The sequence below is a fragment of the Saccoglossus kowalevskii genome, unplaced genomic scaffold, assembly GCF_978046115.1.
Source record: "Saccoglossus kowalevskii unplaced genomic scaffold, keSacKowa6.1 SCAFFOLD_159, whole genome shotgun sequence".
Lineage (NCBI taxonomy): Eukaryota > Metazoa > Hemichordata > Enteropneusta > Harrimaniidae > Saccoglossus > Saccoglossus kowalevskii.
The window spans coordinates 14468-39313 of NW_028188663.1; the positions used below are offsets into that span (position 1 = coordinate 14468).

Sequence of the window (24846 nt, forward strand, 5' to 3'; positions counted from 1 at the left end):
CCACAATTTGTCCTCGGTAAGAGTTCTTCCTTTTTTGACTATTATTTCATCAATTAACTCTGTATGGTTCTCCACAACCTCACTGTCATTATGCCTCTCCTCACCGTACTCACCTGTAACGTCAATGGCTTGCGAGACCCTTCTAAGAGAGCACAGTTTTTCCAGCAATGCAGGAATAAGTATGACATCATCTTCATTCAGGAGGCTCACATCGGTAATGTTGAGGAAGAAAATCAATGGACCGCTGAGTGGGGAGGGACTGCAATCTGGAGCCTAGGTTCTAATAAGAGCAAGGGAGTGGGAACTCTCTTCTCACCTCATTCTGAGGCTTGTTTGAAGAATACTATGAAAGACACAGAGGGTAGGGTCATTGCCTGTTCAGTCCTAGTAAATGGCTCCCCCCTCACTCTCATCTATATCTACGGTCCCAACTCACCCGGTCAAAGACCCATATTCTTCAACAATTTGCACCAATATTTTGGCGGTGGCTCCCCTATTATTCTAGGGGGTGACTTCAACTGCCTCTTGTCCCCGGCGGACAGATGTGGTGGTTCCCATTCAAGCTCTCATTCCTACACAGGAAGCAGGAATCTGGAATCGCTGGTTGAAGATCTCCAACTTGTTGACTCTTGGCGAAAAGAACACCCCAATGGACAACAGTTCACTTGGAGGGATTCCAACAACTCAGTGGCCTCTCGGCTGGACCGTTTTTACATCTCGGCCCACATGAGCACGCGGACCACTATTAACGCCTGCTCCCTGTCAGATCATGACCCTGTTTCAGTGAACATTACCTTCCCCAATATCCTGCCTCGTGGCCCGGGTGTATGGAAATGTAACACTTCCTTGCTACAGGATCGCTCAGTTTACACAGAAATCGCGGACAAGTATGCCCTTTGGCAATCACTGCAGCCAGGCTTTCAATGCCAGGCCGATTGGTGGGATATGGTGAAGAGTAGGGTTAAATTCATCTTGCAGAAACACGCAAGAATCAGAGCCAGGGCGCAGAAGGCCGAACAGCAGTCTCTCCAGCTTAAACTCGACCAACTCACTACTCAACTAAACCAGGGAGACCGCTCCAAAGAGACTCTCAGTTCCCACATTTCTATTAAAAATAAAATCAACAACATTAATAAGAAACGCCTCGAAGGGGTGAAAATCCGTGCCCGTGTCCGCAAGTTCGACCTAGACGAAAAGTGTACTAGATTTTTTCTCACCCGCGAGCGCAGACAAGGCAAAAAGAAAATCATCTCTGCAATTCAGGATATGGAGGGTAACATCCACCGGTCCCAGGAAAAAATTGAGGCCTCCCTGACCCAATTCTTTGGATCTCTGTACACTGCTTCTCCCAGCCTTGACACGGATGAACAGGATTATTTTCTTTCCCACATCACTTCTCAGCTGTCCAGCAAGGAACAGCTGGTCTTGGAAAAACCCATCACCCTGACAGAGCTCTTTACCTCCCTGAAGAGTATGGAGGACAACAAAACGCCAGGCAGTGACGGCTTACCCAAAGAATTCTACCTCACCTTTTGGCAGATCATTAAAAACGATCTTCTTCAGGTTATAAACCAGGCTCTGGAACAGGGTAAATTATCTGGCTCACAGAGAGTAGGCATAATCACACTGCTCAACAAAAATGTTGACACGTCCATTCCTGGGAAAGAAAACGCTGATCTCTGCCCCAAAAACAAACGTCCCATTTCTCTACTCAACACAGATTACAAATTGATCTCGAAATCGCTGTGCAACAGGCTGAAGACTGTTACTCCCAAGCTCCTCTCACCCTTTCAAACCTGTGGGGTGCCAGGCAGATCAATACTTCAAAACATCCAACTGATTAGAGACATTGTTCATTTTGCCAACCAGCGCAACATTCCCTGTGCCATTGTCTCCCTTGACCAAGAGAAAGCCTTTGACCGTGTGGAGTGGCCTTTTCTCCACAGAATCCTGCACAAGATGAATTTTGGACCACGCTTTATCGATGCTATTCAAACCCTCTACAAGGACATCGGAAGCAAATTACTTGTCAATGGCTTTCTGGCGACCCCATTCCCCCTGTCAAGAGGCGTTCGGCAAGGATGCCCACTGTCTCCTCTGCTGTACACTCTGTACATTGAGCCCTTTGCGGCAGCTGTAAGACACTCATCCAGGTTTGGGGGTTTCAGCCTGCCGGGACCATCACCCGCGGCTAAACTACTTCAATATGCCGATGACATCACAGCAGTCATAGTGGACTCCTCTGAAATTAACGTGCTGATGAACATCTGTAGACAATTTGAGCTTGCCTCAGGCTCTTGTCTCAATAAAGACAAGTCTATGGGCTTATGGACGGGTAAATGGAGAGAAAGAGTCGACTGCCCAGCAGGGATTAAATTCACCAACAATAAGATCAAAATTAATGGCATATGGATATCCAATGGAGACATGCCATCCGAGAATTGGACAGACCGGCACAGCAAGCTCACTAAGCTGTTTTCCACCTGGGAGACCAGACATCTTACTCTGGCAGGGAAAACAGTTGTTCTAAACACTATTGCTCTTCCGCTTTTCTACTACATTGCTCCTCTCTTCCCTTGCCCTCCAGTGGTGGAGAAGGCAATCACTACAGATATTTTTGCCTTTTTTTGGAGCAACAGAGGGGACAGAGTGCGTCGTGAGGTTATCTACCTACCTCCCAATGAAGGGGGCTGGGGCCTGACGAACCTGTCACTTAAATCTAAAGTCATGCTACTGAAACCACTTCAAGCGAGCTTCTACAAACATCCTAGCAGTTTCTTCCTCAAGGCATACTGTGCCACTGCTCTTAGGAAGATGATCCCCGGAATCTGGTCCAATTCATCCCCGCACTTCTCGCCCCTTCCCCCTTGGTATACCGCACTTATCAATCTTGTGAACACCGTCCACACAATCGACAGCAACACCAATTGGGAATTGACCTCCACCAAGGAACTCTACACCCTTCTGAACAAGCAGACAATCACTTACCCACGTGTGATGAAGCATAATGCAAACCTTGATTGGAAAACCATCTGGACCAGGATACACTCACCACTTCTGGAGAAAAAGATGATTGATTTGGCCTGGCGCACAACACACAGAGTACTCCCAACCACCATTAATATGCACAAGTGGGGGCTCGCCTCCACCCAAATCTGTCCTCGTAGTGCCTGCAACAACCCCGAATCCATTGAACACATCTTCGTGAAGTGTGCTTTCTCAGACTTTCTGTGGTCGTGGGTAGACTCAAGGTTTTTCCGCCTCTACAACATCTTGTCTACCGCCGATTCAAACCTAATCATGTACAGCTTGCCCAATACACCGCACAACTCATTTCCAAATAGTCCTGCTATCTACCTTATTAATCTCGTCAAGCTTCACATTTGGAGATCAAGATGTAAAGCAGCCTATGATGATATCCATCTACCAGCAGAGACCACACTACAGCACATTAAGGCAGAAATAACACACCGTCTTAAGGCCGAATTTCAACGCCTCTCCAGACCTGACTTTTTCACTACTTGGAAACCCTTTGTTAGAGCCTCACCATCAGGATATCAAATAACGCTTCTTTAATGCTCACGCATTGTATGCCCTCGTGGCTCATTATCTTCACCTCCCTGAGACTCACAGTTCCGTCAGTGACTCCAGCCGCGGCCGTTTTCACGGCCATGGCCCAGCACGTTATACCTAAACTTTTAATGCATGGTACAAGAAAGGTGTTGGCAGGGGTGATCGCACCACCTTGAGCTCCGAACCGGCGTGGCCGGCCTGCCTTGGGGCACCTAACTAACATAGATCTAAATAGTTCCATTTAGTTGAATTTCGCTACCCCTAAACCAAAAAGGAGTATCTGTTCTTATCAGCTTAATATCTGATACGTTGCTCATTGAGCAACTCGATATTAAACTGATTTTTGAAAACAGGCCATGGAATAGGGGCTTGCTCCGTCCTGGCCACGGATTGACCCAGTATTGCAGTATTTCTGGGAATGGTCCACCTCATATACAATTTAATATCAGAATAAAACAAATCAACCCATTGCGTCACCCGTTTTCTCCATTTTAATGCCCGATAGTGGGCGCTAATGGAACTTTTTAAAACCCTTATTCTTCGGCTGGACGGACGGTCCTAATTTGCATAATCGATTACGTCACCTGACGCTACGTATAAATATATATTTTTGGCTTAACTTTAGCTTCGATTGCCACAAAAGTCGCCGAGATAGTATGCAGGCGACTAGTTACTTTGTAACAAATAATAGTAACAAACATGCCATTAGGCATGAAAACAATATACGAAATTTCCGGGTTGTTATTTCAACATTTACCATTTTCGTGTTCGTATATGAGCTGGACCATTTATTTGCATATCTGCATATGCCTCTGTGCTATGGCCGTAACTGGTTATCGCTTCTCGGCCTTTTGGCTAAGATCATGTGTAGTATCTGTTCTTATCAGCTTAATATCTGATACGTTGCTCATTGAGCAACTCGATATTAAACTGATTTTTGAAAACAGGCCATGGAATAGGGGCTTGCTCCGTCCTGGCCACGGATTTACCCAGTATTGCAGTATTTCTGGGAATGGTCCACCTCATATACAATTTAATATCAGAATAAAACAAATCAACCCATTGCGTCACCCGTTTTCTCCATTTTAATGCCCGATAGTGGGCGCTAATGGAACTTTTTAAAACCCTTATTCTTCGGCTGGACGGACGGTCCTAATTTGCATAATCGATTACGTCACCTGACGCTACGTATAAATATATATTTTTGGCTTAACTTTAGCTTCGATTGCCACAAAAGTCGCCGAGATAGTATGCAGGCGACTAGTTACTTTGTAACAAATAATAGTAACAAACATGCCATTAGGCATGAAAACAATATACGAAATTTCCGGGTTGTTATTTCAACATTTACCATTTTCGTGTTCGTATATGAGCTGGACCATTTATTTGCATATCTGCATATGCCTCTGTGCTATGGCCGTAACTGGTTATCGCTTCTCGGCCTTTTGGCTAAGATCTAATTGGTAATTATCGGACTTAATCTGCGCGTATCCTGAAGAGACTCTTCCAGTAGCTGTTCTACAGTTTCGTAAGTTACATTTCTGTTATTTCTCATTTGCTGCATCCAGTGTTTTAGATTCTCCCCTACCCTTAGTCACCAGACTATAGGTTTAGGGAGTTCCTGCTGTGTTCTCTGTTTCCTGGTGTTCTAGTATGCCGCCAGCCATGGCCAATTCCCGGCCACTGGCAAGAAAAGACAGGGTGCTGAACCTAGCATTCTCGGAAAATGTTGCTCCTAAAGAAGTTTTCATATTTCTTGGCCTCGCCGGTGTTGAAGTAGAACCCCACTTAGAAGCAGTTGAAAGAACTGCTCCCGGAAAGTATGATGTTACATTTCGCTCCATAAGTCTCAGACGAGAGTTTATGCCGAAGTTAGAATCTATATCTGAAATGGTTTCTGTAACAAATTATGAGGAAGTCGTCATTGTCACTGCCTCCTTTGTGGGAAACGACATGAACGACTGCTATGTCCAATATGCGTTGGCACCATATGGAGAGATAGTTGCGGCAAGAAAGTGTGTTTATGCAGACTTTCCATCATGTTACAATGGGTTGCGACAATACAAGATCAAGCTTCGCCACAGCATTCCACCAAGGATTCGCGTTTGTAACCGCAACATCTGGCTGTCGTACCCTGGGCAACCAAAGATCTGCGCAAAGTGCAACCAGAAGGGACACTTTGCTAAAGATTGTAAAGAGGTAAAATGCTTCAGGTGTCAAGAGCTCGGACACACTGCTGAGGCGTGTAAGAGACAAATTAAGTGCACAATTTGTAACGAAGACGGACACAACTTCCGTCTCTGTCCGATATCCTTCGCCAACAAAACGAATATCGACAAGAAATGGTCCCTTCCCACGCCTGCCAATGATCCTCCCACCAACAACAACGCTGGCCAAGTTTCACCAACCGAGGATCACGAGGACATCTCAGACCTACTGACGGAGCCCCTGAACACAATTGGCAGTGATGAGGTGATCCACAGAGAAAAACGGCCAGTGTCAGTCGGCGAAGACATCCCAGAGGACGAGCCGAAGAGAAAGAAGCCCCCTGCTGATGAGGATGACTTCTGCACCTCTTCAGACCAGGAGTCAATTTGTAGCCAAGATGGCAAGGAGAGGAAGCCTGAAAAGCAAACCCTGGCAGCCTTCACTGCAACCAAAAACTCCCCTCTACTCAAACTAGGAGAAGTCGACGTCGTCTGTGGTTCCTTGTCAGGCACTGACTGTAGAAAGCGCCTCACTGGATGGGTTGAGGTGCTCAGACATCGTCAAGAAGTTCACAATAATTTTGACCTGGTGGAGATTCTCTGTCCAGTAAAGGAATGTAAAGAGATCTCGGTGAATACTTCGGAATGGTTGACCCACTGCTGCAACAGTCACCCACAATTTGTCCTCGGTAAGAGTTCTTCCTTTTTTGACTATTATTTCATCAATTAACTCTGTATGGTTCTCCACAACCTCACTGTCATTATGCCTCTCCTCACCGTACTCACCTGTAACGTCAATGGCTTGCGAGACCCTTCTAAGAGAGCACAGTTTTTCCAGCAATGCAGGAATAAGTATGACATCATCTTCATTCAGGAGGCTCACATCGGTAATGTGCAGGAAGAAAATCAATGGACCGCTGAGTGGGGAGGGACTGCAATCTGGAGCCTAGGTTCTAATAAGAGCAAGGGAGTGGGAACTCTCTTCTCACCTCATTCTGAGGCTTGTTTGAAGAATACTATGAAAGACACAGAGGGTAGGGTCATTGCCTGTTCAGTCCTAGTAAATGGCTCCCCCCTCACTCTCATCAATATCTACGGTCCCAACTCACCCGGTCAAAGACCCATATTCTTCAACAATTTGCACCAATATTTTGGCGGTGGCTCCCCTATTATTCTAGGGGGTGACTTCAACTGCCTCTTGTCCCCGGCGGACAGATGTGGTGGTTCCCATTCAAGCTCTCATTCCTACACAGGAAGCAGGAATCTGGAATCGCTGGTTGAAGATCTCCAACTTGTTGACTCTTGGCGAAAAGAACACCCCAATGGACAACAGTTCACTTGGAGGGATTCCAACAACTCAGTGGCCTCTCGGCTGGACCGTTTTTACATCTCGGCCCACATGAGCACGCGGACCACTATTAACGCCTGCTCCCTGTCAGATCATGACCCTGTTTCAGTGAACATTACCTTCCCCAATATCCTGCCTCGTGGCCCGGGTGTATGGAAATGTAACACTTCCTTGCTACAGGATCGCTCAGTTTACACAGAAATCGCGGACAAGTATGCCCTTTGGCAATCACTGCAGCCAGGCTTTCAATGCCAGGCCGATTGGTGGGATATGGTGAAGAGTAGGGTTAAATTCATCTTGCAGAAACACACAAGAATCAGAGCCAGGGCGCAGAAGGCCGAACAGCAGTCTCTCCAGCTTAAACTCGACCAACTCACTACTCAACTAAACCAGGGAGACCGCTCCAAAGAGACTCTCAGTTCCCACATTTCTATTAAAAATAAAATCAACAACATTAATAAGAAACGCCTCGAAGGGGTGAAAATCCGTGCCCGTGTCCGCAAGTTCGACCTAGACGAAAAGTGTACTAGATTTTTTCTCACCCGCGAGCGCAGACAAGGCAAAAAGAAAATCATCTCTGCAATTCAGGATATGGAGGGTAACATCCACCGGTCCCAGGAAAAAATTGAGGCCTCCCTGACCCAATTCTTTGGATCTCTGTACACTGCTTCTCCCAGCCTTGACACGGATGAACAGGATTATTTTCTTTCCCACATCACTTCTCAGCTGTCCAGCAAGGAACAGCTGGTCTTGGAAAAACCCATCACCCTGACAGAGCTCTTTACCTCCCTGAAGAGTATGGAGGACAACAAAACGCCAGGCAGTGACGGCTTACCCAAAGAATTCTACCTCACCTTTTGGCAGATCATTAAAAACGATCTTCTTCAGGTTATAAACCAGGCTCTGGAACAGGGTAAATTATCTGGCTCACAGAGAGTAGGCATAATCACACTGCTCAACAAAAATGTTGACACGTCCATTCCTGGGAAAGAAAACGCTGATCTCTGCCCCAAAAACAAACGTCCCATTTCTCTACTCAACACAGATTACAAATTGATCTCGAAATCGCTGTGCAACAGGCTGAAGACTGTTACTCCCAAGCTCCTCTCACCCTTTCAAACCTGTGGGGTGCCAGGCAGATCAATACTTCAAAACATCCAACTGATTAGAGACATTGTTCATTTTGCCAACCAGCGCAACATTCCCTGTGCCATTGTCTCCCTTGACCAAGAGAAAGCCTTTGACCGTGTGGAGTGGCCTTTTCTCCACAGAATCCTGCACAAGATGAATTTTGGACCACGCTTTATCGATGCTATTCAAACCCTCTACAAGGACATCGGAAGCAAATTACTTGTCAATGGCTTTCTGGCGACCCCATTCCCCCTGTCAAGAGGCGTTCGGCAAGGATGCCCACTGTCTCCTCTGCTGTACACTCTGTACATTGAGCCCTTTGCGGCAGCTGTAAGACACTCATCCAGGTTTGGGGGTTTCAGCCTGCCGGGACCATCACCCGCGGCTAAACTACTTCAATATGCCGATGACATCACAGCAGTCATAGTGGACTCCTCTGAAATTAACGTGCTGATGAACATCTGTAGACAATTTGAGCTTGCCTCAGGCTCTTGTCTCAATAAAGACAAGTCTATGGGCTTATGGACGGGTAAATGGAGAGAAAGAGTCGACTGCCCAGCAGGGATTAAATTCACCAACAATAAGATCAAAATTAATGGCATATGGATATCCAATGGAGACATGCCATCCGAGAATTGGACAGACCGGCACAGCAAGCTCACTAAGCTGTTTTCCACCTGGGAGACCAGACATCTTACTCTGGCAGGGAAAACAGTTGTTCTAAACACTATTGCTCTTCCGCTTTTCTACTACATTGCTCCTCTCTTCCCTTGCCCTCCAGTGGTGGAGAAGGCAATCACTACAGATATTTTTGCCTTTTTTTGGAGCAACAGAGGGGACAGAGTGCGTCGTGAGGTTATCTACCTACCTCCCAATGAAGGGGGCTGGGGCCTGACGAACCTGTCACTTAAATCTAAAGTCATGCTACTGAAACCACTTCAAGCGAGCTTCTACAAACATCCTAGCAGTTTCTTCCTCAAGGCATACTGTGCCACTGCTCTTAGGAAGATGATCCCCGGAATCTGGTCCAATTCATCCCCGCACTTCTCGCCCCACCCCCCTTGGTATACCGCACTTATCAATCTTGTGAACACCGTCCACACAATCGACAGCAACACCAATTGGGAATTGACCTCCACCAAGGAACTCTACACCCTTCTGAACAAGCAGACAATCACTTACCCACGTGTGATGAAGCATAATGCAAACCTTGATTGGAAAACCATCTGGACCAGGATACACTCACCACTTCTGGAGAAAAAGATGATTGATTTGGCCTGGCGCACAACACACAGAGTACTCCCAACCACCATTAATATGCACAAGTGGGGGCTCGCCTCCACCCAAATCTGTCCTCGTAGTGCCTGCAACAACCCCGAATCCATTGAACACATCTTCGTGAAGTGTGCTTTCTCAGACTTTCTGTGGTCGTGGGTAGACTCAAGGTTTTTCCGCCTCTACAACATCTTGTCTACCGCCGATTCAAACCTAATCCTGTACAGCTTGCCCAATACACCGCACAACTCATTTCCAAATAGTCCTGCTATCTACCTTATTAATCTCGTCAAGCTTCACATTTGGAGATCAAGATGTAAAGCAGCCTATGATGATATCCATCTACCAGCAGAGACCACACTACAGCACATTAAGGCAGAAATAACACACCGTCTTAAGGCCGAATTTCAACGCCTCTCCAGACCTGACTTTTTCACTACTTGGAAACCCTTTGTTAGAGCCTCACCATCAGGATATCAAATAACGCTTCTTTAATGCTCACGCATTGTATGCCCTCGTGGCTCATTATCTTCACCTCCCTGAGACTCACAGTTCCGTCAGTGACTCCAGCCGCGGCCGTTTTCACGGCCATGGCCCAGCACGTTATACCTAAACTTTTAATGCATGGTACAAGAAAGGTGTTGGTAGGGGTGATCGCACCACCTTGAGCTCCGAACCGGCGTGGCCGGCCTGCCTTGGGGCACCTAACTAACATAGATCTAAATAGTTCCATTTAGTTGAATTTCGCTACCCCTAAACCAAAAAGGAGTATCTGTTCTTATCAGCTTAATATCTGATACGTTGCTCATTGAGCAACTCGATATTAAACTGATTTTTGAAAACAGGCCATGGAATAGGGGCTTGCTCCGTCCTGGCCACGGATTGACCCAGTATTGCAGTATTTCTGGGAATGGTCCACCTCATATACAATTTAATATCAGAATAAAACAAATCAACCCATTGCGTCACCCGTTTTCTCCATTTTAATGCCCGATAGTGGGCGCTAATGGAACTTTTTAAAACCCTTATTCTTCGGCTGGACGGACGGTCCTAATTTGCATAATCGATTACGTCACCTGACGCTACGTATAAATATATATTTTTGGCTTAACTTTAGCTTCGATTGCCACAAAAGTCGCCGAGATAGTATGCAGGCGACTAGTTACTTTGTAACAAATAATAGTAACAAACATGCCATTAGGCATGAAAACAATATACGAAATTTCCGGGTTGTTATTTCAACATTTACCATTTTCGTGTTCGTATATGAGCTGGACCATTTATTTGCATATCTGCATATGCCTCTGTGCTATGGCCGTAACTGGTTATCGCTTCTCGGCCTTTTGGCTAAGATCATGTGTAGTATCTGTTCTTATCAGCTTAATATCTGATACGTTGCTCATTGAGCAACTCGATATTAAACTGATTTTTGAAAACAGGCCATGGAATAGGGGCTTGCTCCGTCCTGGCCACGGATTGACCCAGTATTGCAGTATTTCTGGGAATGGTCCACCTCATATACAATTTAATATCAGAATAAAACAAATCAACCCATTGCGTCACCCGTTTTCTCCATTTTAATGCCCGATAGTGGGCGCTAATGGAACTTTTTAAAACCCCTTATTCTTCGGCTGGACGGACGGTCCTAATTTGCATAATCGATTACGTCACCTGACGCTACGTATAAATATATATTTTTGGCTTAACTTTAGCTTCGATTGCCACAAAAGTCGCCGAGATAGTATGCAGGCGACTAGTTACTTTGTAACAAATAATAGTAACAAACATGCCATTAGGCATGAAAACAATATACGAAATTTCCGGGTTGTTATTTCAACATTTACCATTTTCGTGTTCGTATATGAGCTGGACCATTTATTTGCATATCTGCATATGCCTCTGTGCTATGGCCGTAACTGGTTATCGCTTCTCGGCCTTTTGGCTAAGATCATGTGTAGTATCTGTTCTTATCAGCTTAATATCTGATACGTTGCTCATTGAGCAACTCGATATTAAACTGATTTTTGAAAACAGGCCATGGAATAGGGGCTTGCTCCGTCCTGGCCACGGATTGACCCAGTATTGCAGTATTTCTGGGAATGGTCCACCTCATATACAATTTAATATCAGAATAAAACAAATCAACCCATTGCGTCACCCGTTTTCTCCATTTTAATGCCCGATAGTGGGCGCTAATGGAACTTTTTAAAACCCTTATTCTTCGGCTGGACGGACGGTCCTAATTTGCATAATCGATTACGTCACCTGACGCTACGTATAAATATATATTTTTGGCTTAACTTTAGCTTCGATTGCCACAAAAGTCGCCGAGATAGTATGCAGGCGACTAGTTACTTTGTAACAAATAATAGTAACAAACATGCCATTAGGCATGAAAACAATATACGAAATTTCCGGGTTGTTATTTCAACATTTACCATTTTCGTGTTCGTATATGAGCTGGACCATTTATTTGCATATTTGCATATGCCTCTGTGCTATGGCCGTAACTGGTTATCGCTTCTCGGCCTTTTGGCTAAGATCATGTGTAGTATCTGTTCTTATCAGCTTAATATCTGATACGTTGCTCATTGAGCAACTCGATATTAAACTGATTTTTGAAAACAGGCCATGGAATAGGGGCTTGCTCCGTCCTGGCCACGGATTGACCCAGTATTGCAGTATTTCTGGGAATGGTCCACCTCATATACAATTTAATATCAGAATAAAACAAATCAACCCATTGCGTCACCCGTTTTCTCCATTTTAATGCCCGATAGTGGGCGCTAATGGAACTTTTTAAAACCCCTTATTCTTCGGCTGGACGGACGGTCCTAATTTGCATAATCGATTACGTCACCTGACGCTACGTATAAATATATATTTTTGGCTTAACTTTAGCTTCGATTGCCACAAAAGTCGCCGAGATAGTATGCAGGCGACTAGTTACTTTGTAACAAATAATAGTAACAAACATGCCATTAGGCATGAAAACAATATACGAAATTTCCGGGTTGTTATTTCAACATTTACCATTTTCGTGTTCGTATATGAGCTGGACCATTTATTTGCATATCTGCATATGCCTCTGTGCTATGGCCGTAACTGGTTATCGCTTCTCGGCCTTTTGGCTAAGATCATGTGTAGTATCTGTTCTTATCAGCTTAATATCTGATACGTTGCTCATTGAGCAACTCGATATTAAACTGATTTTTGAAAACAGGCCATGGAATAGGGGCTTGCTCCGTCCTGGCCACGGATTGACCCAGTATTGCAGTATTTCTGGGAATGGTCCACCTCATATACAATTTAATATCAGAATAAAACAAATCAACCCATTGCGTCACCCGTTTTCTCCATTTTAATGCCCGATAGTGGGCGCTAATGGAACTTTTTAAAACCCCTTATTCTTCGGCTGGACGGACGGTCCTAATTTGCATAATCGATTACGTCACCTGACGCTACGTATAAATATATATTTTTGGCTTAACTTTAGCTTCGATTGCCACAAAAGTCGCCGAGATAGTATGCAGGCGACTAGTTACTTTGTAACAAATAATAGTAACAAACATGCCATTAGGCATGAAAACAATATACGAAATTTCCGGGTTGTTATTTCAACATTTACCATTTTCGTGTTCGTATATGAGCTGGACCATTTATTTGCATATCTGCATATGCCTCTGTGCTATGGCCGTAACTGGTTATCGCTTCTCGGCCTTTTGGCTAAGATCATGTGTAGTATCTGTTCTTATCAGCTTAATATCTGATACGTTGCTCATTGAGCAACTCGATATTAAACTGATTTTTGAAAACAGGCCATGGAATAGGGGCTTGCTCCGTCCTGGCCACGGATTGACCCAGTATTGCAGTATTTCTGGGAATGGTCCACCTCATATACAATTTAATATCAGAATAAAACAAATCAACCCATTGCGTCACCCGTTTTCTCCATTTTAATGCCCGATAGTGGGCGCTAATGGAACTTTTTAAAACCCTTATTCTTCGGCTGGACGGACGGTCCTAATTTGCATAATCGATTACGTCACCTGACGCTAAGTATAAATATATATTTTTGGTTTAACTTTAGCTTCGATTGCCACAAAAGTCGCCGAGATAGTATGCAGGCGACTAGTTACTTTGTAACAAATAATAGTAACAAACATGCCATTAGGCATGAAAACAATATACGAAATTTCCGGGTTGTTATTTCAACATTTACCATTTTCGTGTTCGTATATGAGCTGGACCATTTATTTGCATATTTGCATATGCCTCTGTGCTATGGCCGTAACTGGTTATCGCTTCTCGGCCTTTTGGCTAAGATCATGTGTAGTATCTGTTCTTATCAGCTTAATATCTGATACGTTGCTCATTGAGCAACTCGATATTAAACTGATTTTTGAAAACAGGCCATGGAATAGGGGCTTGCTCCGTCCTGGCCACGGATTGACCCAGTATTGCAGTATTTCTGGGAATGGTCCACCTCATATACAATTTAATATCAGAATAAAACAAATCAACCCATTGCGTCACCCGTTTTCTCCATTTTAATGCCCGATAGTGGGCGCTAATGGAACTTTTTAAAACCCCTTATTCTTCGGCTGGACGGACGGTCCTAATTTGCATAATCGATTACGTCACCTGACGCTACGTATAAATATATATTTTTGGCTTAACTTTAGCTTCGATTGCCACAAAAGTCGCCGAGATAGTATGCAGGCGACTAGTTACTTTGTAACAAATAATAGTAACAAACATGCCATTAGGCATGAAAACAATATACGAAATTTCCGGGTTGTTATTTCAACATTTACCATTTTCGTGTTCGTATATGAGCTGGACCATTTATTTGCATATCTGCATATGCCTCTGTGCTATGGCCGTAACTGGTTATCGCTTCTCGGCCTTTTGGCTAAGATCATGTGTAGTATCTGTTCTTATCAGCTTAATATCTGATACGTTGCTCATTGAGCAACTCGATATTAAACTGATTTTTGAAAACAGGCCATGGAATAGGGGCTTGCTCCGTCCTGGCCACGGATTGACCCAGTATTGCAGTATTTCTGGGAATGGTCCACCTCATATACAATTTAATATCAGAATAAAACAAATCAACCCATTGCGTCACCCGTTTTCTCCATTTTAATGCCCGATAGTGGGCGCTAATGGAACTTTTTAAAACCCCTTATTCTTCGGCTGGACGGACGGTCCTAATTTGCATAATCGATTACGTCACCTGACGCTACGTATAAATATATATTTTTGGCTTAACTTTAGCTTCGATTGCCACAAAAGTCGCCGAGATAGTATGCAGGCGACTAGTTACTTTGTAACAAATAATAGTAACAAACATGCCATTAGGCATGAAAACAATATACGAAATTTCCGGGTTGTTATTTCAACATTTACCATTTTCGTGTTCGTATATGAGCTGGACCATTTATTTGCATATCTGCATATGCCTCTGTGCTATGGCCGTAACTGGTTATCGCTTCTCGGCCTTTTGGCTAAGATCATGTGTAGTATCTGTTCTTATCAGCTTAATATCTGATACGTTGCTCATTGAGCAACTCGATATTAAACTGATTTTTGAAAACAGGCCATGGAATAGGGGCTTGCTCCGTCCTGGCCACGGATTGACCCAGTATTGCAGTATTTCTGGGAATGGTCCACCTCATATACAATTTAATATCAGAATAAAACAAATCAACCCATTGCGTCACCCGTTTTCTCCATTTTAATGCCCGATAGTGGGCGCTAATGGAACTTTTTAAAACCCCTTATTCTTCGGCTGGACGGACGGTCCTAATTTGCATAATCGATTACGTCACCTGACGCTACGTATAAATATATATTTTTGGCTTAACTTTAGCTTCGATTGCCACAAAAGTCGCCGAGATAGTATGCAGGCGACTAGTTACTTTGTAACAAATAATAGTAACAAACATGCCATTAGGCATGAAAACAATATACGAAATTTCCGGGTTGTTATTTCAACATTTACCATTTTCGTGTTCGTATATGAGCTGGACCATTTATTTGCATATCTGCATATGCCTCTGTGCTATGGCCGTAACTGGTTATCGCTTCTCGGCCTTTTGGCTAAGATCATGTGTAGTATCTGTTCTTATCAGCTTAATATCTGATACGTTGCTCATTGAGCAACTCGATATTAAACTGATTTTTGAAAACAGGCCATGGAATAGGGGCTTGCTCCGTCCTGGCCACGGATTGACCCAGTATTGCAGTATTTCTGGGAATGGTCCACCTCATATACAATTTAATATCAGAATAAAACAAATCAACCCATTGCGTCACCCGTTTTCTCCATTTTAATGCCCGATAGTGGGCGCTAATGGAACTTTTTAAAACCCTTATTCTTCGGCTGGACGGACGGTCCTAATTTGCATAATCGATTACGTCACCTGACGCTAAGTATAAATATATATTTTTGGTTTAACTTTAGCTTCGATTGCCACAAAAGTCGCCGAGATAGTATGCAGGCGACTAGTTACTTTGTAACAAATAATAGTAACAAACATGCCATTAGGCATGAAAACAATATACGAAATTTCCGGGTTGTTATTTCAACATTTACCATTTTCGTGTTCGTATATGAGCTGGACCATTTATTTGCATATTTGCATATGCCTCTGTGCTATGGCCGTAACTGGTTATCGCTTCTCGGCCTTTTGGCTAAGATCATGTGTAGTATCTGTTCTTATCAGCTTAATATCTGATACGTTGCTCATTGAGCAACTCGATATTAAACTGATTTTTGAAAACAGGCCATGGAATAGGGGCTTGCTCCGTCCTGGCCACGGATTGACCCAGTATTGCAGTATTTCTGGGAATGGTCCACCTCATATACAATTTAATATCAGAATAAAACAAATCAACCCATTGCGTCACCCGTTTTCTCCATTTTAATGACCGATAGTGGGCGCTAATGGAACTTTTTAAAACCCCTTATTCTTCGGCTGGACGGACGGTCCTAATTTGCATAATCGATTACGTCACCTGACGCTACGTATAAATATATATTTTTGGCTTAACTTTAGCTTCGATTGCCACAAAAGTCGCCGAGATAGTATGCAGGCGACTAGTTACTTTGTAACAAATAATAGTAACAAACATGCCATTAGGCATGAAAACAATATACGAAATTTCCGGGTTGTTATTTCAACATTTACCATTTTCGTGTTCGTATATGAGCTGGACCATTTATTTGCATATCTGCATATGCCTCTGTGCTATGGCCGTAACTGGTTATCGCTTCTCGGCCTTTTGGCTAAGATCATGTGTAGTATCTGTTCTTATCAGCTTAATATCTGATACGTTGCTCATTGAGCAACTCGATATTAAACTGATTTTTGAAAACAGGCCATGGAATAGGGGCTTGCTCCGTCCTGGCCACGGATTGACCCAGTATTGCAGTATTTCTGGGAATGGTCCACCTCATATACAATTTAATATCAGAATAAAACAAATCAACCCATTGCGTCACCCGTTTTCTCCATTTTAATGCCCGATAGTGGGCGCTAATGGAACATTTTAAAACCCTTATTCTTCGGCTGGACGGACGGTCCTAATTTGCATAATCGATTACGTCACCTGACGCTACGTATAAATATATATTTTTGGCTTAACTTTAGCTTCGATTGCCACAAAAGTCGCCGAGATAGTATGCAGGCGACTAGTTACTTTGTAACAAATAATAGTAACAAACATGCCATTAGGCATGAAAACAATATACGAAATTTCCGGGTTGTTATTTCAACATTTACCATTTTCGTGTTCGTATATGAGCTGGACCATTTATTTGCATATCTGCATATGCCTCTGTGCTATGGCCGTAACTGGTTATCGCTTCTCGGCCTTTTGGCTAAGATCATGTGTAGTATCTGTTCTTATCAGCTTAATATCTGATACGTTGCTCATTGAGCAACTCGATATTAAACTGATTTTTGAAAACAGGCCATGGAATAGGGGCTTGCTCCGTCCTGGCCACGGATTGACCCAGTATTGCAGTATTTCTGGGAATGGTCCACCTCATATACAATTTAATATCAGAATAAAACAAATCAACCCATTGCGTCACCCGTTTTCTCCATTTTAATGCCCGATAGTGGGCGCTAATGGAACTTTTTAAAACCCCTTATTCTTCGGCTGGACGGACGGTCCTAATTTGCATAATCGATTACGTCACCTGACGCTACGTATAAATATATATTTTTGGCTTAACTTTAGCTTCGATTGCCACAAAAGTCGCCGAGATAGTATGCAGGCGACTAGTTACTTTGTAACAAATAATAGTAACAAACATGCCATTAGGCATGAAAACAATATACGAAATTTCCGGGTTGTTATTTCAACATTTACCATTTTCGTGTTCGTATATGAGCTGGACCATTTATTTGCATATCTGCATATGCCTCTGTGCTATGGCCGTAACTGGTTATCGCTTCTCGGCCTTTTGGCTAAGATCATGTGTAGTATCTGTTCTTATCAGCTTAATATCTGATACGTTGCTCATTGAGCAACTCGATATTAAACTGATTTTTGAAAACAGGCCATGGAATAGGGGCTTGCTCCGTCCTGGCCACGGATTGACCCAGTATTGCAGTATTTCTGGGAATGGTCCACCTCATATACAATTTAATATCAGAATAAAACAAATCAACCCATTGCGTCACCCGTTTTCTCCATTTTAATGCCCGATAGTGGGCGCTAATGGAACTTTTTAAAACCCTTATTCTTCGGCTGGACGGACGGTCCTAATTTGCATAATCGATTACGTCACCTGACGCTACGTATAAATATATATTTTTGGCTTAACTTTAGCTTCGATTGCCACAAAAGTCGCCGAGATAGTATGCAGGCGACTAGTTACTTTGTAACAAATAATAGTAACAAACATGCCATTAGGCATGAAAACAATATACGAAATTTCCGGGTTGTTATTTCAACATTTACCATTTTCGTGTTCGTATATGAGCTGGACCATTTATTTGCATATTTGCATATGCCTCTGTGCTATGGCCGTAACTGGTTATCGCTTCTCGGCCTTTTGGCTAAGATCATGTGTAGTATCTGTTCTTATCAGCTTAATATCTGATACGTTGCTCATTGAGCAACTCGATATTAAACTGATTTTTGAAAACAGGCCATGGAATAGGGGCTTGCTCCGTCCTGGCCACGGATTGACCCAGTATTGCAGTATTTCTGGGAATGGTCCACCTCATATACAATTTAATATCAGAATAAAACAAATCAACCCATTGCGTCACCCGTTTTCTCCATTTTAATGCCCGATAGTGGGCGCTAATGGAACTTTTTAAAACCCCTTATTCTTCGGCTGGACGGACGGTCCTAATTTGCATAATCGATTACGTCACCTGACGCTACGTATAAATATATATTTTTGGCTTAACTTTAGCTTCGATTGCCACAAAAGTCGCCGAGATAGTATGCAGGCGACTAGTTACTTTGTAACAAATAATAGTAACAAACATGCCATTAGGCATGAAAACAATATACGAAATTTCCGGGTTGTTATTTCAACATTTACCATTTTCGTGTTCGTATATGAGCTGGACCATTTATTTGCATATCTGCATATGCCTCTGTGCTATGGCCGTAACTGGTTATCGCTTCTCGGCCTTTTGGCTAAGATCATGTGTAGTATCTGTTCTTATCAGCTTAATATCTGATACGTTGCTCATTGAGCAACTCGATATTAAACTGATTTTTGAAAACAGGCCATGGAATAGGGGCTTGCTCCGTCCTGGCCACGGATTGACCCAGTATTGCAGTATTTCTGGGAATGGTCCACCTCATATACAATTTAATATCAGAATAAAACAAATCAACCCATTGCGTCACCCGTTTTCTCCATTTTAATGCCCGATAGTGGGCGCTAATGGAACTTTTTAAAACCCCTTATTCTTCGGCTGGACGGACGGTCCTAATTTGCATAATCGATTACGTCACCTGACGCTACGTATAAATATATATTTTTGGCTTAACTTTAGCTTCGATTGCCACAAAAGTCGCCGAGATAGTATGCAGGCGACTAGTTACTTTGTAACAAATAATAGTAACAAACATGCCATTAGGCATGAAAACAATATACGAAATTTCCGGGTTGTTATTTCAACATTTACCATTTTCGTGTTCGTATATGAGCTGGACCATTTATTTGCATATCTGCATATGCCTCTGTGCTATGGCCGTAACTGGTTATCGCTTCTCGGCCTTTTGGCTAAGATCATGTGTAGTATCTGTTCTTATCAGCTTAATATCTGATACGTTGCTCATTGAGCAACTCGATATTAAACTGATTTTTGAAAACAGGCCATGGAATAGGGGCTTGCTCCGTCCTGGCCACGGATTGACCCAGTATTGCAGTATTTCTGGGAATGGTCCACCTCATATACAATTTAATATCAGAATAAAACAAATCAACCCATTGCGTCACCCGTTTTCTCCATTTTAATGCCCGATAGTGGGCGCTAATGGAACTTTTTAAAACCCTTATTCTTCGGCTGGACGGACGGTCCTAATTTGCATAATCGATTACGTCACCTGACGCTAAGTATAAATATATATTTTTGGTTTAACTTTAGCTTCGATTGCCACAAAAGTCGCCGAGATAGTATGCAGGCGACTAGTTACTTTGTAACAAATAATAGTAACAAACATGCCATTAGGCATGAAAACAATATACGAAATTTCCGGGTTGTTATTTCAACATTTACCATTTTCGTGTTCGTATATGAGCTGGACCATTTATTTGCATATTTGCATATGCCTCTGTGCTATGGCCGTAACTGGTTATCGCTTCTCGGCCTTTTGGCTAAGATCATGTGTAGTATCTGTTCTTATCAGCTTAATATCTGATACGTTGCTCATTGAGCAACTCGATATTAAACTGATTTTTGAAAACAGGCCATGGAATAGGGGCTTGCTCCGTCCTGGCCACGGATTGACCCAGTATTGCAGTATTTCTGGGAATGGTCCACCTCATATACAATTTAATATCAGAATAAAACAAATCAACCCATTGCGTCACCCGTTTTCTCCATTTTAATGCCCGATAGTGGGCGCTAATGGAACTTTTTAAAACCCCTTATTCTTCGGCTGGACGGACGGTCCTAATTTGCATAATCGATTACGTCACCTGACGCTACGTATAAATATATATTTTTGGCTTAACTTTAGCTTCGATTGCCACAAAAGTCGCCGAGATAGTATGCAGGCGACTAGTTACTTTGTAACAAATAATAGTAACAAACATGCCATTAGGCATGAAAACAATATACGAAATTTCCGGGTTGTTATTTCAACATTTACCATTTTCGTGTTCGTATATGAGCTGGACCATTTATTTGCATATCTGCATATGCCTCTGTGCTATGGCCGTAACTGGTTATCGCTTCTCGGCCTTTTGGCTAAGATCATGTGTAGTATCTGTTCTTATCAGCTTAATATCTGATACGTTGCTCATTGAGCAACTCGATATTAAACTGATTTTTGAAAACAGGCCATGGAATAGGGGCTTGCTCCGTCCTGGCCACGGATTGACCCAGTATTGCAGTATTTCTGGGAATGGTCCACCTCATATACAATTTAATATCAGAATAAAACAAATCAACCCATTGCGTCACCCGTTTTCTCCATTTTAATGCCCGATAGTGGGCGCTAATGGAACTTTTTAAAACCCCTTATTCTTCGGCTGGACGGACGGTCCTAATTTGCATAATCGATTACGTCACCTGACGCTACGTATAAATATATATTTTTGGCTTAACTTTAGCTTCGATTGCCACAAAAGTCGCCGAGATAGTATGCAGGCGACTAGTTACTTTGTAACAAATAATAGTAACAAACATGCCATTAGGCATGAAAACAATATACGAAATTTCCGGGTTGTTATTTCAACATTTACCATTTTCGTGTTCGTATATGAGCTGGACCATTTATTTGCATATCTGCATATGCCTCTGTGCTATGGCCGTAACTGGTTATCGCTTCTCGGCCTTTTGGCTAAGATCATGTGTAGTATCTGTTCTTATCAGCTTAATATCTGATACGTTGCTCATTGAGCAACTCGATATTAAACTGATTTTTGAAAACAGGCCATGGAATAGGGGCTTGCTCCGTCCTGGCCACGGATTGACCCAGTATTGCAGTATTTCTGGGAATGGTCCACCTCATATACAATTTAATATCAGAATAAAACAAATCAACCCATTGCGTCACCCGTTTTCTCCATTTTAATGCCCGATAGTGGGCGCTAATGGAACTTTTTAAAACCCTTATTCTTCGGCTGGACGGACGGTCCTAATTTGCATAATCGATTACGTCACCTGACGCTAAGTATAAATATATATTTTTGGTTTAACTTTAGCTTCGATTGCCACAAAAGTCGCCGAGATAGTATGCAGGCGACTAGTTACTTTGTAACAAATAATAGTAACAAACATGCCATTAGGCATGAAAACAATATACGAAATTTCCGGGTTGTTATTTCAACATTTACCATTTTCGTGTTCGTATATGAGCTGGACCATTTATTTGCATATTTGCATATGCCTCTGTGCTATGGCCGTAACTGGTTATCGCTTCTCGGCCTTTTGGCTAAGATCATGTGTAGTATCTGTTCTTATCAGCTTAATATCTGATACGTTGCTCATTGAGCAACTCGATATTAAACTGATTTTTGAAAACAGGCCATGGAATAGGGGCTTGCTCCGTCCTGGCCACGGATTGACCCAGTATTGCAGTATTTCTGGGAATGGTCCACCTCATATACAATTTAATATCAGAATAAAACAAATCAACCCATTGCGTCACCCGTTTTCTCCATTTTAATGCCCGATAGTGGGCGCTAATGGAACTTTTTAAAACCCCTTATTCTTCGGCTGGACGGACGGTCCTAATTTGCATAATCGATTACGTCACCTGACGCTACGTATAAATATATATTTTTGGCTTAACTTTAGCTTCGATTGCCACAAAAGTCGCCGAGATAGTATGCAGGCGACTAGTTACTTTGTAACAAATAATAGTAACAAACATGCCATTAGGCATGAAAACAATATACGAAATTTCCGGGTTGTTATTTCAACATTTACCATTTTCGTGTTCGTATATGAGCTGGACCATTTATTTGCATATCTGCATATGCCTCTGTGCTATGGCCGTAACTGGTTATCGCTTCTCGGCCTTTTGGCTAAGATCATGTGTAGTATCTGTTCTTATCAGCTTAATATCTGATGCGTTGCTCATTGAGCAACTCGATATTAAACTGATTTTTGAAAACAGGCCATGGAATAGGGGCTTGCTCCGTCCTGGCCACGGATTGACCCAGTATTGCAGTATTTCTGGGAATGGTCCACCTCATATACAATTTAATATCAGAATAAAACAAATCAACCCATTGCGTCACCCGTTTTCTCCATTTTAATGCCCGATAGTGGGCGCTAATGGAACATTTTAAAACCCTTATTCTTCGGCTGGACGGACGGTCCTAATTTGCATAATCGATTACGTCACCTGACGCTACGTATAAATATATATTTTTGGCTTAACTTTAGCTTCGATTGCCACAAAAGTCGCCGAGATAGTATGCAGGCGACTAGTTACTTTGTAACAAATAATAGTAACAAACATGCCATTAGGCATGAAAACAATATACGAAATTTCCGGGTTGTTATTTCAACATTTACCATTTTCGTGTTCGTATATGAGCTGGACCATTTATTTGCATATCTGCATATGCCTCTGTGCTATGGCCGTAACTGGTTATCGCTTCTCGGCCTTTTGGCTAAGATCATGTGTAGTATCTGTTCTTATCAGCTTAATATCTGATACGCTGCTCATTGAGCAACTCGATATTAAACTGATTTTTGAAAACAGGCCATGGAATAGGGGTTTGCTCCGTCCTGGCCACGGATTGACCCAGTATTGCAGTATTTCTGGGAATGGTCCACCTCATATACAATTTAATATCAGAATAAAACAAATCAACCCATTGCGTCACCCGTTTTCTCCATTTTAATGCCCGATAGTGGGCGCTAATGGAACTTTTTAAAACCCTTATTCTTCGGCTGGACGGACGGTCCTAATTTGCATAATCGATTACGTCACCTGACGCTACGTATAAATATATATTTTTGGCTTAACTTTAGCTTCGATTGCCACAAAAGTCGCCGAGATAGTATGCAGGCGACTAGTTACTTTGTAACAAATAATAGTAACAAACATGCCATTAGGCATGAAAACAATATACGAAATTTCCGGGTTGTTATTTCAACATTTACCATTTTCGTGTTCGTATATGAGCTGGACCATTTATTTGCATATCTGCATATGCCTCTGTGCTATGGCCGTAACTGGTTATCGCTTCTCGGCCTTTTGGCTAAGATCATGTGTAGTATCTGTTCTTATCAGCTTAATATCTGATACGCTGCTCATTGAGCAACTCGATATTAAACTGATTTTTGAAAACAGGCCATGGAATAGGGGCTTGCTCCGTCCTGGCCACGGATTGACCCAGTATTTCTGGGAATGGTCCACCTCATATACAATTTAATATCAGAATAAAACAAATCAACCCATTGCGTCACCCGTTTTCTCCATTTTAATGCCCGATAGTGGGCGCTAATGGAACTTTTTAAAACCCTTATTCTTCGGCTGGACGGACGGTCCTAATTTGCATAATCGATTACGTCACCTGACGCTACGTATAAATATATATTTTTGGCTTAACTTTAGCTTCGATTGCCACAAAAGTCGCCGAGATAGTATGCAGGCGACTAGTTACTTTGTAACAAATAATAGTAACAAACATGCCATTAGGCATGAAAACAATATACGAAATTTCCGGGTTGTTATTTCAACATTTACCATTTTCGTGTTCGTATATGAGCTGGACCATTTATTTGCATATCTGCATATGCCTCTGTGCTATGGCCGTAACTGGTTATCGCTTCTCGGCCTTTTGGCTAAGATCATGTGTAGTATCTGTTCTTATCAGCTTAATATCTGATACGTTGCTCATTGAGCAACTCGATATTAAACTGATTTTTGAAAACAGGCCATGGAGTAGGGGCTTGCTCCGTCCTGGCCACGGATTGACCCAGTATTGCAGTATTTCTGGGAATGGTCCACCTCATATACAATTTAATATCAGAATAAAACAAATCAACCCATTGCGTCACCCGTTTTCTCCATTTTAATGCCCGATAGTGGGCGCTAATGGGACTTTTTAAAACCCTTATTCTTCGGCTGGACGGACGCTCC

At 42.7% G+C, this 24846-nt stretch overlaps 27 non-coding genes across 27 annotated transcripts; all 27 read left to right on the forward strand.

Annotated features, from left to right (window-relative positions):
• The first annotated feature begins 3807 nt into the window (after positions 1-3807).
• Positions 3808-4005, forward strand: LOC146725429 (U2 spliceosomal RNA). The gene has a single exon (XR_014928754.1). It is a non-coding gene; the product is annotated as a U2 spliceosomal RNA (small nuclear RNA).
• A 403-nt stretch (positions 4006-4408) lies between these two features.
• On the forward strand, positions 4409-4599 carry LOC146725430 (U2 spliceosomal RNA). Its single transcript, XR_014928740.1, has one exon. It is a non-coding gene; the product is annotated as a U2 spliceosomal RNA (small nuclear RNA).
• A 5661-nt stretch (positions 4600-10260) lies between these two features.
• Positions 10261-10458, forward strand: LOC146725431 (U2 spliceosomal RNA). The gene has a single exon (XR_014928755.1). It is a non-coding gene; the product is annotated as a U2 spliceosomal RNA (small nuclear RNA).
• A 403-nt stretch (positions 10459-10861) lies between these two features.
• LOC146725432 (U2 spliceosomal RNA) lies at positions 10862-11052 on the forward strand. Its single transcript, XR_014928762.1, has one exon. It is a non-coding gene; the product is annotated as a U2 spliceosomal RNA (small nuclear RNA).
• Positions 11053-11456: 404 nt separating this feature from the next.
• LOC146725433 (U2 spliceosomal RNA) lies at positions 11457-11647 on the forward strand. The gene has a single exon (XR_014928763.1). It is a non-coding gene; the product is annotated as a U2 spliceosomal RNA (small nuclear RNA).
• Positions 11648-12050: 403 nt separating this feature from the next.
• Positions 12051-12241, forward strand: LOC146725434 (U2 spliceosomal RNA). The gene has a single exon (XR_014928764.1). It is a non-coding gene; the product is annotated as a U2 spliceosomal RNA (small nuclear RNA).
• Positions 12242-12645: 404 nt separating this feature from the next.
• On the forward strand, positions 12646-12836 carry LOC146725435 (U2 spliceosomal RNA). Its single transcript, XR_014928765.1, has one exon. It is a non-coding gene; the product is annotated as a U2 spliceosomal RNA (small nuclear RNA).
• Positions 12837-13240: 404 nt separating this feature from the next.
• LOC146725436 (U2 spliceosomal RNA) lies at positions 13241-13431 on the forward strand. The gene has a single exon (XR_014928766.1). It is a non-coding gene; the product is annotated as a U2 spliceosomal RNA (small nuclear RNA).
• A 403-nt stretch (positions 13432-13834) lies between these two features.
• On the forward strand, positions 13835-14025 carry LOC146725437 (U2 spliceosomal RNA). The gene has a single exon (XR_014928767.1). It is a non-coding gene; the product is annotated as a U2 spliceosomal RNA (small nuclear RNA).
• Positions 14026-14429: 404 nt separating this feature from the next.
• LOC146725438 (U2 spliceosomal RNA) lies at positions 14430-14620 on the forward strand. Its single transcript, XR_014928768.1, has one exon. It is a non-coding gene; the product is annotated as a U2 spliceosomal RNA (small nuclear RNA).
• Positions 14621-15024: 404 nt separating this feature from the next.
• On the forward strand, positions 15025-15215 carry LOC146725439 (U2 spliceosomal RNA). Its single transcript, XR_014928769.1, has one exon. It is a non-coding gene; the product is annotated as a U2 spliceosomal RNA (small nuclear RNA).
• A 404-nt stretch (positions 15216-15619) lies between these two features.
• Positions 15620-15810, forward strand: LOC146725440 (U2 spliceosomal RNA). Its single transcript, XR_014928770.1, has one exon. It is a non-coding gene; the product is annotated as a U2 spliceosomal RNA (small nuclear RNA).
• Positions 15811-16213: 403 nt separating this feature from the next.
• Positions 16214-16404, forward strand: LOC146725441 (U2 spliceosomal RNA). Its single transcript, XR_014928772.1, has one exon. It is a non-coding gene; the product is annotated as a U2 spliceosomal RNA (small nuclear RNA).
• A 404-nt stretch (positions 16405-16808) lies between these two features.
• Positions 16809-16999, forward strand: LOC146725442 (U2 spliceosomal RNA). Its single transcript, XR_014928773.1, has one exon. It is a non-coding gene; the product is annotated as a U2 spliceosomal RNA (small nuclear RNA).
• A 403-nt stretch (positions 17000-17402) lies between these two features.
• On the forward strand, positions 17403-17593 carry LOC146725443 (U2 spliceosomal RNA). Its single transcript, XR_014928774.1, has one exon. It is a non-coding gene; the product is annotated as a U2 spliceosomal RNA (small nuclear RNA).
• Positions 17594-17997: 404 nt separating this feature from the next.
• LOC146725444 (U2 spliceosomal RNA) lies at positions 17998-18188 on the forward strand. The gene has a single exon (XR_014928775.1). It is a non-coding gene; the product is annotated as a U2 spliceosomal RNA (small nuclear RNA).
• A 403-nt stretch (positions 18189-18591) lies between these two features.
• On the forward strand, positions 18592-18782 carry LOC146725445 (U2 spliceosomal RNA). The gene has a single exon (XR_014928776.1). It is a non-coding gene; the product is annotated as a U2 spliceosomal RNA (small nuclear RNA).
• Positions 18783-19186: 404 nt separating this feature from the next.
• Positions 19187-19377, forward strand: LOC146725446 (U2 spliceosomal RNA). The gene has a single exon (XR_014928777.1). It is a non-coding gene; the product is annotated as a U2 spliceosomal RNA (small nuclear RNA).
• A 404-nt stretch (positions 19378-19781) lies between these two features.
• LOC146725447 (U2 spliceosomal RNA) lies at positions 19782-19972 on the forward strand. Its single transcript, XR_014928778.1, has one exon. It is a non-coding gene; the product is annotated as a U2 spliceosomal RNA (small nuclear RNA).
• Positions 19973-20375: 403 nt separating this feature from the next.
• LOC146725448 (U2 spliceosomal RNA) lies at positions 20376-20566 on the forward strand. Its single transcript, XR_014928779.1, has one exon. It is a non-coding gene; the product is annotated as a U2 spliceosomal RNA (small nuclear RNA).
• Positions 20567-20970: 404 nt separating this feature from the next.
• LOC146725449 (U2 spliceosomal RNA) lies at positions 20971-21161 on the forward strand. The gene has a single exon (XR_014928780.1). It is a non-coding gene; the product is annotated as a U2 spliceosomal RNA (small nuclear RNA).
• Positions 21162-21565: 404 nt separating this feature from the next.
• Positions 21566-21756, forward strand: LOC146725450 (U2 spliceosomal RNA). Its single transcript, XR_014928781.1, has one exon. It is a non-coding gene; the product is annotated as a U2 spliceosomal RNA (small nuclear RNA).
• Positions 21757-22159: 403 nt separating this feature from the next.
• On the forward strand, positions 22160-22350 carry LOC146725451 (U2 spliceosomal RNA). The gene has a single exon (XR_014928783.1). It is a non-coding gene; the product is annotated as a U2 spliceosomal RNA (small nuclear RNA).
• Positions 22351-22754: 404 nt separating this feature from the next.
• On the forward strand, positions 22755-22945 carry LOC144357746 (U2 spliceosomal RNA). Its single transcript, XR_013421709.2, has one exon. It is a non-coding gene; the product is annotated as a U2 spliceosomal RNA (small nuclear RNA).
• A 403-nt stretch (positions 22946-23348) lies between these two features.
• On the forward strand, positions 23349-23539 carry LOC144357742 (U2 spliceosomal RNA). Its single transcript, XR_013421706.2, has one exon. It is a non-coding gene; the product is annotated as a U2 spliceosomal RNA (small nuclear RNA).
• Positions 23540-23942: 403 nt separating this feature from the next.
• LOC146725452 (U2 spliceosomal RNA) lies at positions 23943-24125 on the forward strand. The gene has a single exon (XR_014928753.1). It is a non-coding gene; the product is annotated as a U2 spliceosomal RNA (small nuclear RNA).
• Positions 24126-24528: 403 nt separating this feature from the next.
• On the forward strand, positions 24529-24719 carry LOC146725453 (U2 spliceosomal RNA). Its single transcript, XR_014928739.1, has one exon. It is a non-coding gene; the product is annotated as a U2 spliceosomal RNA (small nuclear RNA).
• The last annotated feature ends 127 nt before the right edge of the window (positions 24720-24846 follow it).